The sequence below is a fragment of the Camelus bactrianus genome, chromosome 12 (genome assembly GCF_048773025.1).
Source record: "Camelus bactrianus isolate YW-2024 breed Bactrian camel chromosome 12, ASM4877302v1, whole genome shotgun sequence".
In the NCBI taxonomy this organism is placed as follows: Eukaryota; Metazoa; Chordata; class Mammalia; order Artiodactyla; family Camelidae; genus Camelus; species Camelus bactrianus.
This window is the reverse complement of record NC_133550.1, coordinates 4230288-4247495: the sequence shown is the minus strand read 5'-3', so window position 1 is coordinate 4247495 and position 17208 is coordinate 4230288. Positions and strand designations below refer to the sequence as shown.

Sequence of the window (17208 nt, the reverse complement as noted above, 5' to 3'; positions counted from 1 at the left end):
TTAAATCGAGTCACTTCATGTAAGTGGAACCGTCTATTGTGACTGACTTATTTCACACTGAGTAACGTTATCAAAATTTGTCCACGTTGTGGCCTGGGTCAGTACTCTATGCTTTGCTATTGCTGAATAATATTCCACTGTATGGCTGGGCCCCACTGTTTACCCATTCATCAGGTGATAGGCAATTGGGTTGTTTCTGCTTTTTGGCTGTGATGAGTAGCGTCGCCATGAACATTCCTGTAGGAGTTTTTATGTGGACATTTGTTTTCAGTTCTCTTACGTTTGTGCCCAGACAGCAGAGTTGCTGGGTCATTCAGAAACCAAATATTCAACTCTCTGAGGACCTGCCAGGCTGTTTTCCAAAGTGGCCATGTTGTGTTACGTCCTCACCAGCAAGGGCTGATCGGTCCGCTTCCTCTGTGTCCTTATTAGTGCTTGTTACTCTTTTTTTTATTATAACCTATTGTAGTGAGTGTGAAGCGGTTTCTCCCAGTGGTTTTGACTTGATTTCCCTTACAGCTAATGATATTGAACATCGTTTCATTGTGCTTATTGGCCATTTGTATATTTTCCTTGAAAAATACCATTTCAGATCCTTTATTCACCTTTTAATTGAGTTGCCTTTTTATTGTTGAGTTGTAGGAGGTACTTTTTTTTTTATAGATACAAATTCCTTATCAGATAAATGATTAGAAAAAATTTTCTCCTGTGTGTTGTTTTTTCACTTACTGGATGGTGCCCTTTGAAGCAAAGTTTTAAATTTTGATGAACTCCAATTTATCTCTGTTTTCTTTGTTCCTTGTGCTTTTGGGGTATTATTTAAAATCTGAGGTATTTTATTTAAAATTTTATATATAAAATAACTTAATTCGTAGGACCGTTCTAGGAGATGGGTGCGGTTATTGTCCCCAGTGTATGGATAGAAGACTGAGATGCAGAAAATTTCTCTGAAATATCAGTTTCACAGCTACCCAGTGCTGTGGGAGTTCAGACACTCATGTTCGTCCCAAACATCTGTGATCCTCACCACCATGCTCCATTACTTCCTGGAATCGTTAATGAAAACGTCTTTCCTTTTTTGATTCCTTGTTAGTTTGTTTTCACATTGGGGACCTCATCTCCTCATTTTCCTTTCGGATATCAGTGTAGACTTATTTTAGGTCTCATGTAGGCAGAAGCATTTCTATCAGTTAACATCTTTATTACTCACTCTCCAGTGATGATTGTTGCTAGTTGACCTAATCAAGTCATGCTTAAGTCTTTCCTTCTCATGACACTAAAAACAGTCATGACTTACAGAATGCTAAAAGCAGAAAGTACTTGATTGATTTTATTTTGCTACCCAATCAAACCAATCAAATAAAAACCCGCTGTTGACACAGAATATAAGCCCTCCAGAATAGGGTCACTGTCTTCCTTGTGTTTCATTTATTTGGTCACAGTGTCTGCATAGTGCCTTGCTGTTCACCAGTTTTGTTAGGAAACGGTGCTCGTGAATCATTGTAAGGACAGAATTTTGACAACAGACTGTGTTGTTCATTTCACAAGGGAAAAGATAATATAGAAATACTGCTCAGATCTATTTGAAAATTAAGCTTGGAATTTTGAGAACAATTCAAGAAACCATAAAAAGATTTTTCCCTAATTTTAGATCTATCTTAGACACATTATGGTTACATAGCAGAGTTACTTATCAAGTAGATTTGACAAGAGGAGTGTATTATTGATTTTTTGTTTTAGTTGAAATATTCTATCTGGGATAAATGAATCAGTGCCTATAAATGAACAAATATGTTTGTATTTCTATGCAACATGGGAGCAGACTTCATATGTTTCTATATAATATATATGACTGTGTGTTTTAATCTGTCTGTCAGTGTTTTTATAGTTTTTCAGCAATGTTGTAACATTAGAATTCTAAGAAATTCACTCCCGATACTACTGCAGTTTGTACTGTGTATCCTGTCTTATGTATGGGATTCCACTGTCCCCTAAGTGAGGAATTTCCTCTCCTATTGAGTTAGAAGCAGATTTAAAGGAACTGTGATTTCTAGGCTTTTGCTCTCCATGTGTTTGCACTTGGGTGTCAATCACAATTTTCCCTTTCTTGAGTTTTCATTGTTCAATTAGAATTTTTGAAAATAACTATTAATATGTTTCACTAGTCTCCCTAGAAACTTGATGTTTTTGTGCTTTTCAGTTTTCAATTTATGAAAATTGTAAATGCACACTTGTTTTTAAGTAGTCCTTTTTCACTAGATATTTGTTTACCTCTTTATAGTTAAAATAAGTTTTTTTCCCAATGAATGAATCACTGTGCATGTTTTACAAGATACCTTACTTTTTATTTTTCTTATTCTAACAGGTATATTCATTGTACAGAATTTTGAAAATAAGGATAAACCCAGTAATAACTTAAAATTGGCCTCTAATCTCACCTGGAGATACAGTTGTAAGGTTTGAAATTGAGAATTACAAGTCCTGTCATGTTTTTCTTCTTTTTCAAGTACGTTTTGGTTACTGAGTCCCTCGAATTCCCATATGAATAGTAGCAGCAACTAGTCAGTTACTGCAGAGGAGCCCGCTGGGATTGTGATCGAGACCACGTTGAGTATACAGATCGCTCTGGGGAGCACTGCCATCCCAAGAGCGCTGTCATCTGATACAGGAATATGCGTGGTGTGTCTGTCCAGGTATTTAGGTCTTCTTTAATTTTTTTCAACAATGCGTAGAGTTTACATAGTATTATTTTACCTTATTTTTTTGCCTTTATACTGAGTACAATTGTGCAAGGTACCAGGATCAGAATTGTATTATAGCCCCGCCACTTCCTGCCACCATGTACGCTGCACTCTTGCTTTGCCCTGTGTAAAATCTTGCACAAAATAGGACCTAAGTAACTCTCTCTTGAATGAATGATTATATGATTGCTGGATGATGCTGGAGAGTCCTTGTGATGATGTCTTTTTCCCAGACTTTCCCCTCTTCTTAACTATGCCTTTTCCCTACCTTTCCTCCAGCCTGGATTTCAGCCTGCCTGTGGCATTGATTTTCCCTGAGTGTGGACTCTTCCTTTCACTAGTTCACGATAATGTTTCATGCGGGCTATGAAAACTTGCTAGATGTCAAGAAATAGCAAATTCACTGCATGCTAGTATTTTTAGTCTGTGGTATTATATTATCCATTGAAATTAAATCAGGCTGACCCCCTGAGCTCTCCCCTGAGCTCTTTTCTCCTTCCTACAGGTGATACTTCTCTGGTTGCTGTCTGTGCCCTTCCCCCAGACTTGGTTTTGGAGTTGAGTAAGTCACCATCAGTGGAGCTCTCTCTTTAAAGATGAAGAGAACATTTGCTCCTTCTCCCTGGTAGGGGACTGAATGAGATGAGGTAACAGATAAAGAATGGAGCCCCATCTCACTCTGACCCCCGCTCTTTCCGTTCCTTTCTCCAGGGAAAAAGAGTACAATTCAAAAATATAAAGATTGTGAGCTAATGAGATAGACAAGACAGCCGAACATTTGTTAAATATCCTTTCATGCCGGAAACAAATGTATTATACACACAAAAAGCACACAAATCACGGTAGTACTGCGGTTACAAACGTGGGTACGAGTTCGAGTCCTGCTCTGGAGTGACCAGTACTGTGAGATGGAGAACTGGTAGGTCGGCTTAGCCTCTCCAGGACTTGTTTTCTGTCCTGCAGAGATGGGGCTCGCTAGGCGTCCCTCTCCCGTAGAGGTGCTGTGGGGTGTAAATGGCGCGCCTGAGCAGCCCGAGCACAGCTGCTCAATCCTCGTAAGGGTAGGATAGCATCGCTTTTGCGGTGACAGCTTTAGGACCGTCCCGTGTAGACTCTCAGTGCTCCAAAGGGATGCCTTGTGGTTTGGAGATGGGATTCTCACTTCTGTAAATACCCAACGATTGTGTTATTGGGCCGTGCTGATTTGAATCTATTCTTTAGAAAGTACATATTGTAGGTATATTTTTCAAGCATGCATGCTTTTTTCTTTTATTATTTACAGTTCTACCCTCTCATCTCTTGGTGTGACTTTTCATGGAATCCAGGAAACAGCCCTAAGCCACCTGCCTCTTCACACTTCTCCGTGGTGGTTTTCTTCCCTGACTAGAAGAGGGTTCTGCAAAGGAAATTTTCTTTGTTCCCCTTTTCTTGGAGTCACTCTGTCTCCCCAACTCTCACCTGTACATCTGTCCATTTCTCTACCCACCGATTCTTTTGACTTGTTCCAAAAAGCATTTCAGGCAGCTTACAGAAGAACAGATACCAAATAAACAGGTGAGAAAATGGGGCCAAGTTCAGACAGTGAGTCTAGGAGGCGAGCCTGTGTGAGAGTTGCAGGCGTGAGACACACGCCTCAGCCCTGTGACTTATAAGATCGACAGCAACAGTGTGCCTGAGGCTCCCAGCAGACACAGGGAAACAGGGTTTGTGGGAGATGCTCACTGGCTGTGAAATAAATAAGTGGATTAGGAGAAGCCCAACCTTTCCAGCTACTAAGCCTTAGGAGAATATTTTGAGTTTCTTCCAAAATCAGAGTATTGCATCTTTTCATTTTTCAGAGTTCTATGTATAGTTGGTTACATTCTATACCTGGAAATTTCTCCAAAACTGCTTCCCACGTGAGTCCCATGGCGCAGGAATGGGGTGGTTCTGCTCATTGACGGGTGTAGGCCAGAAACAGGAAATGACAGCCTCAAAGAAGGCTGGGATTTATCAGTTATGTTTTGTCAGTGCTGTAGATTTCAGAAAACGCTTTCACCGTTTCTCTCCATCTGAGGTGGCAGCGTGCTCTCTTAGCAGCATCAGGAGCTCAGGGCCACGGGATGGTGGGGGCTGACTGCACTGCTATCAAGACAGCTGTGCCAGTCACTGCAGGCGTGGTGATTTTACATAGTGCATTCCATGTTCTTTAATAGGTTTCAACAGGTAGTAAATTAACTGAGTTAATTAACATTTAAGAAATATGATGCTTTGTTGAAAAGACAGTTATAGGCAGAATATAAGTTGTGAACACTTTAAAAACGGTTTCATTACTGAAATTTTAGTAGAGAAGATTTAGTTAATCTTATTTACACCTCTCTTCAAAAGTAACAAAGAAACAAGACAGAAAAAGCAGAGGATGATTTCTGTTCTTCCTCTCGGCTTGCAGGTGCCCTCACCTCCAGTGGCATCCATCCAGACACCAGCACTGACACTGGCCGTGCTCAGAACTGCCTCAGCCCTGAAGACACAACTGACAAATAGAAGGGGGCTACGCCCTGTGACAGCAGGTGCTCTCACTTTGTGGGTCCTTATGTAACTGCGCAGTGTTATTCAGGATCGCCCGTTCTACACTGTGTGACACTGCTGCCGTGTCTCCTAGTTATTTCTGTAAGTACTCGTGTATTTTTTTCAATGTGTGGTACTAGACATCTAAAAATGCTTTTTTCAGATGAAAAATAATGTGTATTTAATATAATAATTCTGAAAAAAGGGACAAAAGGGTCTATCCTGGTCTCACTACTCAGAGATAATAATTAACACTTTAACATCTATTTTCTGTTCTTTTCATCAGTGTGTATTACGTCTGTCATAAAAACCAGCGATCACTCTCTGCCTGTTTACTGTGTGGAGACCTCCATTTTCCATTCGGCTTATTACACGTTTTTCTACAGTATTCTCTCTCCCCTGGCATGATCTTTAATGACCAGTATAGCATTCTGTCTTGTGGAGGCATCATCCATTTTACTTCGGACTTAAATAAACTTTTAAATTCCAAGTATATTTAACTGAAATACTGAAAAGAGAACTGTGATGGTACCGAAAGGCCCCTACATCCCTTCCCCTTTTTTTCCTGAGAGTAAAAACTGCTGACAATGTGGTGTATATATTTCATGACCTTTATGCCTGTCATATATATATACACATACATACATACATGTATATGAGAAATCTATGTATATGTGTGTGTATATATGCTTTATTGAAAAATAAGGCCATACTATATGTTTTGGGCAGCTCGGTTTATTCACTGAGGTGTATATCATAGACCTCCTCCCACTCCAGACTCACCTGGTCCTTTCAGATAGAGTAGAGGGGTCTCCTGATGTGCAGTAAATTTGGTCTCTTGTGTAAGGACACCTTTGGTGGGAGAGTACTGTGGACAAGGCCTTGGACCACGCCAAAACGCCTGCCCCTTAGTGCCCACAGCTCGCTTTGATTTACCGCATCATTGTCTTGATGGTGGATACTTAAGTTTTCTCCATTTTCCACTGTCAGAAAGGGTGTTTGACTGGCGTCCTTCTTGTACAAACATTCCTGTGATCTTGTATGAGTATTCCTTTAGTTAAGGTTTTTGGAAATTTAGTCCCTGGATGTGACAATTACATACATCACAGGCTCCTTTCAAGTGACTCTAGAAATTCCTTCTCCTGCGGGGAATGAAAAGATGTAGAATAACTTATGTAACCAATTCTCTATCGCTGGATATGATTTCACTTCAGCTTTTCTTCCCACCATTGTAAACAGTGCTGTGTAAATGCTCTGATGAGTACATCTTTTTGAACTGATTTTTTTCTAAATGAAACGATTCCTAAAATGGAGTTCATTCTGTGTACACACATTTTTCAGAGTTTACATATCCATTGACACGTCGTTCTCCAAAAAATCGCTCAGTTTGTTCTCTCAAAGATGGACACAACCTAGAATATTTTTTAAAAACATTTGCCAATATGATGAACAAAATTGCTTTTTCATTGTTTTAGTTTGCACTTGATGACCAGTGAGGTATTGAGCATTTTTCACTCATTAGCCATCTGACTTTTAAAAGGTGAATGATCCCTTTTGTCATTTGCACACATTTAAGTGAGGGAGCTTCTTGTTGCTTTGTGACAGCTCTTTGTATGTTATGAACATTAACCCCTTGTCTTCATTAACATGTATCACAGAGATTTTTCTTGTCATTTCTTGCCTTTCATTTTGTTCAGTAGGTTTATTTTTGTTGTGGCCGAAAATAATCTTAAGACAGTAAATGTCTTCTTTTTGGGTTTTATCCTTTTATTCTTAGAAATACTTTCTTAGAATGGTATATATCTCCTCTGTAGGATATTTTAATCTCTATGATGGAGATGATAATACTACTTGTTATAGTGAGGAGAAGTTGAATTACTATGAGCAAAGTGTTGTATTTGCTGTTATTAGTACTTTCTAATATTTACATCACTATCTGTAATTTTTCTTGTGGTCATTATTACTGGAATAGAATTTGTTTTTTCCAGGTGATTCTCTGATTGTCCCAAGACAATTATTGAATTCATACTTTGCTCCTTGATTTGAAATCCCACCTGTACAAAATATTTATGTACACTAGAGTCTCTTTTTGAGCTCATGGTTTATTTCTGTCAGTCTTACTTTCTTACTCCAGTGCTATATCTTACTTATTGTAAAAATTTATTTAATATCTGACAGTGCGATTTTTTTTATTCTTTTTTCCATCCCCAATTTTCTTGTCTAGTATTATGACTTTATTATTCCTGAAGAGTTCCAAAATATTATGTTCAAGTTAAAAAAAACAGATAAGAGCTGTCATGGGATTTTTTAGTAAGTTTTGAATTATCTTTAGGAGAACGTTCATCTTTTCAAAACTGCTTTCCTCCATACAATATGTTGATGTCTCTGCATTCACACTTCTTACTTTACCCCTCAGTACAGTCCTGTGTTTCTCCATGTACAAAATGGGCATTGTTTTTGAGTTTATTCCAGATTATTGTTGATGTTTTTGTTAATTTTGTAAGTGAGAATTTTTTGCTATTATATTTTTTAACTGTTAAAACTGACACCTAGGAAGGCAGATTCAATTTGTAAATACTCACTTTGTAACTTGTCATTTAAAATTGTAAGTATTAAGTACTTGTTACAGAATACTTTCTTTTCTGTTTTTAAAAATTTGTTTCCAAGATTCTCAAAATGGTCATAGCTAAGTAGTATAGGTAGGGAGACAGATGGAGAGAGGTAGTGTGGCTCATGTACAAACTGTGAGCACTTTCATGGCTGCCTTTATGCTGGAAAAGCCACTGAAGAGCCCAGGTAAGACCAGGGGTGTCTTTGTACGCACTTGAAAGCCAGCTTTCCTGCCTGTATGGAGAAGCCTGGTGAGTGAGGCAGGTATATGATCAAGGTCGAATGGAGGTTATAGGCTGCACAGAGCACTGTGTCTGTGAGAACAGGAGACCATCGCCATGGGAAATGCTTGGTGCCAGGAACAATGCAGGGAGCTGGGAAGCCTGTCTGTTAAGGATTTTCCAGCCCTGGGAGTGGGAAGATCAGACTCTGCATTCAGATCTGAGTTTGAATTCATCCTCTTTAGTTTACTGGTCCTCTGACTTTTCTCAAGTTATACATCCTCTTTGAACTCCTGTTTTCTTGTCTCTCAAAACAGGAGAATTACGGCCTGCTGCTAGTGTTTGATCAGGGTAAATAATTTGTGTCTTTAAGATGCCATGTACAGTCACAATCTCAGTGAGAAATGGGCTGTCGCCTCTTCTTCTGCAACTCAGTGCTTGACGAGACATGGGGGAAAGCCAGTCCCTAATTTGTGTGTGATGCAAGTAGGAACAATATTAAAGTCTTGCCTTTCCCTAGTAGTATTCTTACTCCTTTGCTTCATTTACTTCTTTCTTCCATTCCTTTCCCCTTTCCCCTCCTCCATCAAAAGATCCTGGGACTCTCTCAGAACACTAGATTCAAGTTACTTTAAAGGTTGGCTCATCCTCATGAAATGAGAGTAACATAAAAAAAATCTGTACACATCCCAGAATGCATTGTATTTGATTTACACACACACACGCTTGCACACAAACACACACACAATCAGGCTACCTCCGACTTGCAGAGGGAGAAGGAACACTTTTTCTGAGTTTTCATTCACTGAGAGTGAGAACAAAGTCTCTTACGCAGACTTTCACCAGCCTTCGTGCATGGTGTTTTTAATTGGATTTCTGCTTTTTGGCCATAGATATAGTATCCTAATAGAAGAGAGAAAGTGAAGACATAGACATTCTGCTGAGATATTGGTGTCATCATATTTGAGTTGGAAAGGGCTTAAGACAGCATAGAGTCGTAACTTTTTATTAGTGAGAATCCATGATGGTGTAACTTGGACAAGAACCTGGGTCTTCTGCCATCTTGTCCATGTGGGTGAAGAGGCAACTGGGTGGGGGATGGCAGGGATCTTTCTTGCTTGAGTTCCATGGTCTTGCTAGTTTTCATTGCTCAGCTGCCTTTAGTTTATGTCCATGAGGCCTCTCATGGGAAGGTCACTCTGTCCTGATAGATTGTTTCTTATCAGCAAAAAGCTCTGGACCCACTCATATTTCCCAGAGTTTTCTGCTGACCTGCTGACACTTTATATAAATGAGACCTAAGAAACTACTGAATATAAAATCCTTATTGTTATCGTTTGCCCTCGAGTTCCATAGGAATGGGGTGTTGTCTCAGGCTGTCTAAAGCTAGTTCTGAATAAAGATAGGGTGATAGGCTGTGCTGCTGGACCTCCACAGTCGAAGGGGATTTCCACCTTAGTTTTTAGAATCAGGCAGATGAGTTCAAATCTTGCCTTTACCAGTAATTATCTTTGTGACTTGGGGGAGAAACTGTACTTTTTTGTGTCCAATTTTCTTTGTTTGTAAATAAGTTCAGTATTTATTTTAAGGTTTCTGTTTTAGAATTGAATGAGCTAATTCCCTCATTTATACCTAAAATATTGATCGCGTGGTTCTATGCTGGTGTCTTGGAGGTTGATTACTTTGGGACTCGGCAGTGAGAATGGGGGTGGTATACCCCTGGATAATAGAGCTTATATTCCAGGATATGCTTGTAAAAGACTGGATGTGCAGTGAATTTTTAGTAAATATCCAATCCTTTCCTACTCTGCATTGATTGTGTATATATCTTTATACTAATATATGAACAATTTTTATTGCAATTTAAATATCTTTGTAGTATTTTCAATATGTAGCTATAAAAATAGGTGAAATAAAATGATTTGACTTTTATTTTCTTTTCAATAAGCAAAACAAAATAAAAGAGAAAGAACAAAGTTTTGAAGGAGTAGAAATAATTTTATTTCCATGGAATCAATTCCATATAATATGTTTTTTGGTCGTGTTGTTAAACAGCATATAAAATTGATTGGTTGTGACATACTGGAAATGAGGAAACAGTGGAGACATACTACCTCTAATGCAGTCATTTATTTACCAAGTCCAAACTCGTTCTGCTTGCTGCATGACAGGCCAATAAATCGGGAGATGAGCTTTTGGAGTAAGGAGTAGTGACTTTATTTGAAAAGCTGGCAGACTCAGAAGATGGCATACTGATATCCAGGAGAACTCTCTTCCCCACGTCAGAATTCAGTCTCCTTTTATACTAAAAAGCGGTGGGGGTGTGGTTGGTTGTTGCAAACTTCTTGCTGTATGAATTGATTTCCTTGGAATCCTTTGTTCTTGCAGCTGTCCATGTGGGTCAAATCATGGCGCCCCTGTAAAACCTCAAAAAAAACAAAGGTTATTGTTTATTTTGCAACTTGCCATCTCTACATAAGTGTAGAAGAGCTAACATCCTTAAAGATCAAAGCCCGGAGAATAGGCCCTCCTGGATATTTCAGGCTAAAGGCAACATTCTTTTACAAAAGGTGCAGAGATAACAAGTCTTAGCCTAGAAAACAGGGTACAGGTTTAAAGCCAAACGAACACATCTAACATGGAGTCAAATTTGTTCTTTTCTATTACAATTTCTTTTTCCACCTCATAGATAATTTTAGTAAGAAACATGAGCAATTTTTTTACTTTTGCTCCTTAATAACGGATAAGTGGCCCAACTACAGTTTTGTGAACAGGGATGCTGTGCGGGCATAGTGGTCACAGAAAACTCTTGTTGGGGGTGGTCGACCCTGCAACATGTCTGATGCCCTGTGAGTGTTGGTGAGGGTCCCCCTAACCAGGGGCTCTCTTCAGGAACCACCATGTGGGCATTGACTTCTGGAGACTACTTTTTCAGCTGTAGGAATTTTTTTAGATGCTGTGATGAAAAAATCACTCCAGCTGGGGATAATCAGGGAATAAAGGAAGGGGAAAAGGGCTTGGAGTAGTGTATAAGAGAAGGACAGAAGATCAGGGAGCCTGGGGGCTTGGGTGCGGGGCCTCGGGAGAGAGAGTAGCAGAGGTGGGGAGGGGCCCGGCTCCAGAACCAGCTCCTGCAAATTTCCCTGCACCCAAGCCACACAGGTTTTAATTGGGCCCAAGACTCTTTCCTGTCTGGATGTCACCCTGGGCAGAAAGTTGAGAATCGAAGGTAAGGGGTGGGCAGCACTCACTAGGGGGTCACTGAGGACTTTGGTCAAGTCCACAGTGCCTTTTCTAGTCATGTGTCTTCACCTGTTCTTTATCTCAGGATCTGAGAAGCAGGAGCAAGGAACTCAGGGAGAGATCCAGGAAGACATCTGACTCTGTCAAGAGACGACAGTCACAGCGACACGGGGAGCGAGGACACTTGCAGCAAAGTAAAATGACTTCACAAATATTGCATCAGAGCTGCAGGTGTGAGAGAGCCTAAGCCTGTCTCAGAGTGCAGGGGACAAGAGGAAAGGAATGGTAAAATTAACACTGACAATTGAAATTTTGTTAAATAGCCTGCTAATATAAATTTTGTCAGATGAATTTATGCAGGTGTATTTCTATGATCATTTATAGGTACACACAACCCCACCAGCCCCTCTTTCTCCCATCGGGGATGGGCTTTCTCAAGCACAGTGCCCCTCCTGGTTGAGTGGGCCACGCTGCGGGTCCTCGCCTGGGGCCAGGCTGCTGCAGGACACTGAGTCCCCGAGGCACGCCCTGGGAGACACGACAGGAACATCTCTGCTCATAACTGAGAGCCTCCGTTTCCCCCTGCAGTGTAAGAATGCCGGTGACTCAGTTAGAAGCATGCATCCAACCCGTCCTTCCGTGTCATCACCATCTAGAATCGGTGCCTGAATCTTCTGAATTTCTCCAGAATGTGGTTTAAAATCACCTTCGACAATTGAGTGTGTGTCCTCTTACAAGTGGAGGAATTGCTGCCGTTTCCCTGGAACTTACTCACCACTAGTCCATCAGATTTTTCTGTGCTAGGATTCAGAATGGCATGCTAAAAATTCTGCAGTCAGATCTTGAAACACTGATGAAGAGGATTATTTATTTTATTTCTTTATATGATAGTGTTTTTCTTTCAAAATTCAGAGTTTTCGGTTCTTTCAAAAATTTTTTGGGGGGTTGGAGAAACAACTTTGCTCTTACCATCTCTGTGACCTGTTGCTTTGTGCCTCTCACCTGTCTTCTGTCACTTGTGAGGTGGTTCCATTTGTGACCCTGTCAGGGTTGTTCATGTTATAAAACATATAGTCTGTTAAAGTACAGTCCCTTTTACTTCGAAGACATTCCACAAATACTCCTTAAATCTGGGTGTGGTTTTAAGAAGACGGAATCATTAGAACATGTACTTGCAGGTTGCTAGTGCAAAATCCCCAAATCAATAGTCTAGCTCAACATCTAAAATCTTTCTAATCTACCTTGGATTTGTATGGATAAGTGAAGCAGCTTGCTAAGAACTCAAGACCAGGGTTAGAATACAGGCTGGTGTAGCTCAGCAGGTCCTCCCAAGCTGATGCTCTGCCAGAGGGCGGGTCCTAGGGGATAGGGCGTGTCCTCCCCTCCCTGAGCTGACAATTTGATGGCAAAGATCTTTACCAGGTGAAGAACTGGGAGTTTCATCTAAGAAGAGTGGGTTTGAAAAGAGTCCTAAAACCGCGGGAGTGACACAATCCCTTTTGTCTCAAGTACGTGAGAGCGGCTGTGGGGTCACTTTGGAGACTAGTAAGTCCAGGTGTGCAGTGTTGGTGGCTTCCACTTGAGCGGTGGGACGGTCAGTGGGTAAAAGCGAACAGATTGAAGGCATGTTTAGATGGTAAAAATGAAAGGATGAATGCTGTCTGTGAAGGTAGGATGGAGTAAGGCCCAGGATTCTGGGTGGATTAATGAGGTAAGTGATGGTCCTGCTGTGCTCTGAGGAGGGAAAGCTGCAGAGGGAGCTCTGGGGGAAAACTGATGAGTTCAGCTGTGGGTGAAGTGAAAGGCTGTTAGATGTGTGGACTGGGAGATTTGGTGAGAGCAGGTACTGAGTAGGAGGAGGGGAGAGATACCTTCAAATCACTTTGCTTTGTGAACTTACAAATAAGTATGAGTAATGACACACAACACCTCTATATTCTGGATTAAAACCCAGTAACATTTTTCTATATTGACTGCAGAGCTTCTTAATTATTTTTTTAATAGAAATAAAAAAAATAGAAACAAAATAGTGGAGTTAATGAACATCTTAGAGTTGATGTGTGTCCTTGTATGTATTTTGATGCCTCATCTGTTTATAACCATAATCTACAAAAAGTTAGCTTGCTTAGCATAAGAGTTAAACAGAGGGATGTGAAACACACTGTTGGGGGTTTAGGCTGATCACCTTGGGCAAACTGTGTCGCCTCTCTGTCCCTTAGTTGCTTCTTCTGTGACTGCCTCCAGGCCCCTCATCACAGCTCATTTCCTAGACTAGATGTTGGGAGGGAGGCTGCTGAAGTGGCTAAGAAGTGGTAACTGCTTGGGATACTGAAGAGAGAGACAAAAACAGATTAAAGCCGAGAAACTGAGTACAAATACCCTCAAAAAAGGAAAAAAAAATCACATAGTGTTTTGAGCCACTTAGCGTAAGGGAAACAAAATCACGTGGACCCAATTTTCTTGAGCATATGAGTATAGTGGGTGGGAAGGTGTCATCAGAAAAGTGTTGAGAAAAGGCCTTTTGGTTTCCCTTGACGTTTGCAGTAAGGATGGGAGCTGAAGTGAAAACCCACTGTTCACTGTGGAAGGTGCTCTTTTTTGCAAAACTGACCAAAGGTTGGAGACCAGTCATCAGCGGTGCTGGCAAATGAAGAGACTTCTGGATTCGGTGGGGCACTTGCTGTGACTTCCAGGTGGCCTGCTGGCTGGGGGCTGTGAGGTGGGCAGTAGGTTTGCAGGGTGACCCGGGCATAATTCCTGGCTCTGAGGCTGCTGGTCTTACTAGCAGACCTGAGCACCCGCAGACCTAATGGGGCAGCTCAGGATATGGCCTGGGACACCTGCCGTTCTGAGGGCAAGAAGAGGGCTCCCCTGAGGGGGTGTCCCTGCGGAGAGTGGAAAAGTCCTCCTGCAGGGGAAGAAGTGCCTCTGAGCAGGGGGAAGGATGCACAGGCAAGACCAGCCTGAGCATGGAGGTTTTGGGAAGCCGGAAGTCATAAAGTGGCCCAAGCAGCCTTGTTCGTGCGAGATTGGAAGGAAAAGATGCTGAAAAGGCAGGCTAGGGTCAGACCGTGTTGTGGGTTATGAGTGGCAGTAAAGGAATGGTCAGGCAGGCACGAGAGAACCCTGTGGGCGTCCCAGCTGGGGCATCACGCCAGAGGGAGGAGCAGAGGTATGGACTTTGCCACTTATTAGCTGTGTGACTTTGAGCAATATCACCCCACTTCTCTCTATATATATCTTCATCTGTAGAGTGACACAGCTCGTGTCATCAGAAGGCTTAGTTTAGCTCTGATCCTTTTGTCCAGTCTTGTCAGTGCTGCCCTGCAATGTTCTGCAGCGGCTGCTGTTACCCTGAGATGAGAGGGCATAGAGGGACATTTTAATTCCCGAGGGCAGGATGGGGTTGCTTTAAAAGCAGACATGTAGCCGCCTGCAGCTGCAGGCCTGCAGGCAGTTTGGTTGATGGTCCTGGTGAGGACTTTGGAGGCCTTAACATCATCTTAAAACTTGTTTTCCCTTGGGGACCGGATTTACCTTTGCAGATTAATGTTGAAGATTTGGGCTTCTGGCAAAGCTGTTTTCAGAGATGAGTATATACATAACATATAGTATAAAATAAAATGCTTTTATTTAATCTGTGGGACTTTGTAGCTGTTTGGAGCAGTTCTGTTGGCCTGGTCTCCACGGAGGACACTAGGGGTCAGCAGAGCGTGCGGGAGGGCAGGCCGACCGCTGTGCTTCTGCAGGGGGTTCTCCCCAGCATGGAGCTCTGTTAAGTTGAATCTTCTCTGAGTTTGGTTGCCAAGCGTGCAGACAGCAAATTAATGAGTTCTGGTGGGATTGTATAATGACAGGAAGAAAGAGGAAACCGTAGTTTTTCGGGACTAGTACATGCTTTTGGTTCCTGATTCAGTGTGTTCCATTACAGAATTGATGAGTTGTGTCTATTCTGGGACTTCGTTGAAATAATCGTTCAGCCTAAAATTTAAGAGTTATGTTTTATTTGGCGGGAGGGCTCGAGCCTGGATGACAGCCTCTCAGATCTCTCTGAGAGACTGCTCCCAAGAGTTAGGGGAGGAGCTTGGATAAATAGGAGCTTTACAACAAAGACCAGGTACTTGGAACAATAAAAGATTGCTTGTTATCTAAAGAAAGCCAGATATCTCAAGTTCAAATATTTAGTGCTTTTCTATGTATGGGATGAAGCAAACATATGGGTTATTGAATTCATTCCTTTGGCAAGCACCTAGCTATCTAGGGACAGTATCCTGTCCTTTCTTATTCTGAGTCTGCTCAGAGGGCACCACTGTGAGTGGCTGAAAGGCTGGGTTTCAGGCATATCCTCGCTGGGGTGTGGCAGCAGCTGCTGAGGGCTTGGTCTCAGCAATCTTTGTTTACTGACATGGTTGCAGTATTTTCACTCACATTGTAGTATTTTCATTCACAGTGCTCCCCCTTGGTCCTAAATTCGACCTATATTTTGAGAGACATTTCATGACCAATTTTGTCCCACGGTGCTAGGTTGGCTCATTCCTATTTCAGGTGAAGAATTTTCTGAGCTGCCATTCAAGGTGTTAGGTTTTTTATCAGGCCCTGTTGATACTAAAACTTCTCTGGATCGCGTGTCTTACTAGTCTATTATGATCCAGGAAATGTTTGCCCTTCGTTGCTCATTCCCATACCTAGAATCACACTATTACATTTATTTTATGCAGGGTTAAAAATTTTATCTATTTCTTCAAGATGTTTATCCATCATCAATCTTGTAGGCCTAGTTACACGTTGGGAAATGTAACAGACAACAATTTTTTAAAATAGAGAGCATATAACTAATATAGCTATTAACGTTATAAAGTCACGAGTAAGAATTTAATAGTAGAGAATTTGTATTTTGGGGTTAAAATTTTGCTTGTATTTCTGATTGAGTTTGAGTGATCTTATGAGAAATTTCATATTTATGGTCAGGCTCCGAGCAGGTATTAATTGGCCAGGTGAGTTCTCCCACGTTGTAAGATCAACAGTGGCCTAAACAGAACTATAAATTATTTTTAGAATAACGTTTCTGAGGGCTATCTAGTTAGAGCCTTGGAGTAGGGAAACCCACCAAGGTAACACAGAAGTACTAGACATAGGTAATTTACCATAAACTTAACAATTGGATTAGTTCATAATCAAAGGTAGGAGAAATTGTCAAAGTAATTGGTATACAAGCCTGGTCCGTTGTCTTGGGTCAGCTGTCGAGCTCAGATGTCGTCTTCTTCTCATCCTGGCCTGGTAGCTTTTTCACCATTTTGGCATTGTTTTCAGGTGAGCAGTGCTCTATAGGCCAGTGCACTGAAGGGGCTGTTTCTGATAGGAAATGAATCCGAAATTCCATTTCCTTCAGCTTTTGTTTGTATGGTCTAGTTAAGAGTACTTGATAAAAGGTCTTTCCATTCAGGTTGGAGACAGTTCTTTAAGTCATGCATGTTCCAGTATGTATAATCCCCTGGCTTAGGTCATGGAGCATTGGAAATTTACACAAGGATAGATTACTGAGCTTCAGGGACAAACCTAGAGTATCCTTTTCATAATTAAATTAAACTGTACAGCAATATGACATAAAAGCAAGGAATGATCTGGGAAGTGTCTTAGTAAATATAGACCTCAATTAACAAAACTAGAACTTAATATCCAGTAAAATATAATATTTTTTCTCTCTAAAATTACCCTCATTTTTCTCAAATAAAGCCAAATCAAGATTAATTTCTTTACAAGTCAAGTCTGATTATTTGATCATATAGGCTTTTTTAAATTGGCTGTGTTGGAACTTTTAATAAGGAGTCTCAGGGTAGAATGTTAAT

At 41.0% G+C, this 17208-nt stretch overlaps 1 protein-coding gene across 9 annotated transcripts in view; it reads left to right on the top strand.

The window, feature by feature from the left end:
* The window catches only part of LOC141579336 (uncharacterized), a 150204-nt gene that overhangs the window by 110340 nt on the left and 22656 nt on the right, over positions 1 to 17208 (top strand). For all 9 annotated transcript variants that reach the window (XR_012510511.1, XR_012510510.1, XM_074374518.1 and 6 more), the window contains 5 exons: positions 2508 to 2693; positions 3247 to 3303; positions 3453 to 3660; positions 4024 to 4639; positions 5170 to 5390. The gene's annotated coding sequence lies outside the window, so the exon portion shown is untranslated. The remainder of the gene's footprint in view (positions 1 to 2507; positions 2694 to 3246; positions 3304 to 3452; positions 3661 to 4023; positions 4640 to 5169; positions 5391 to 17208) is intronic.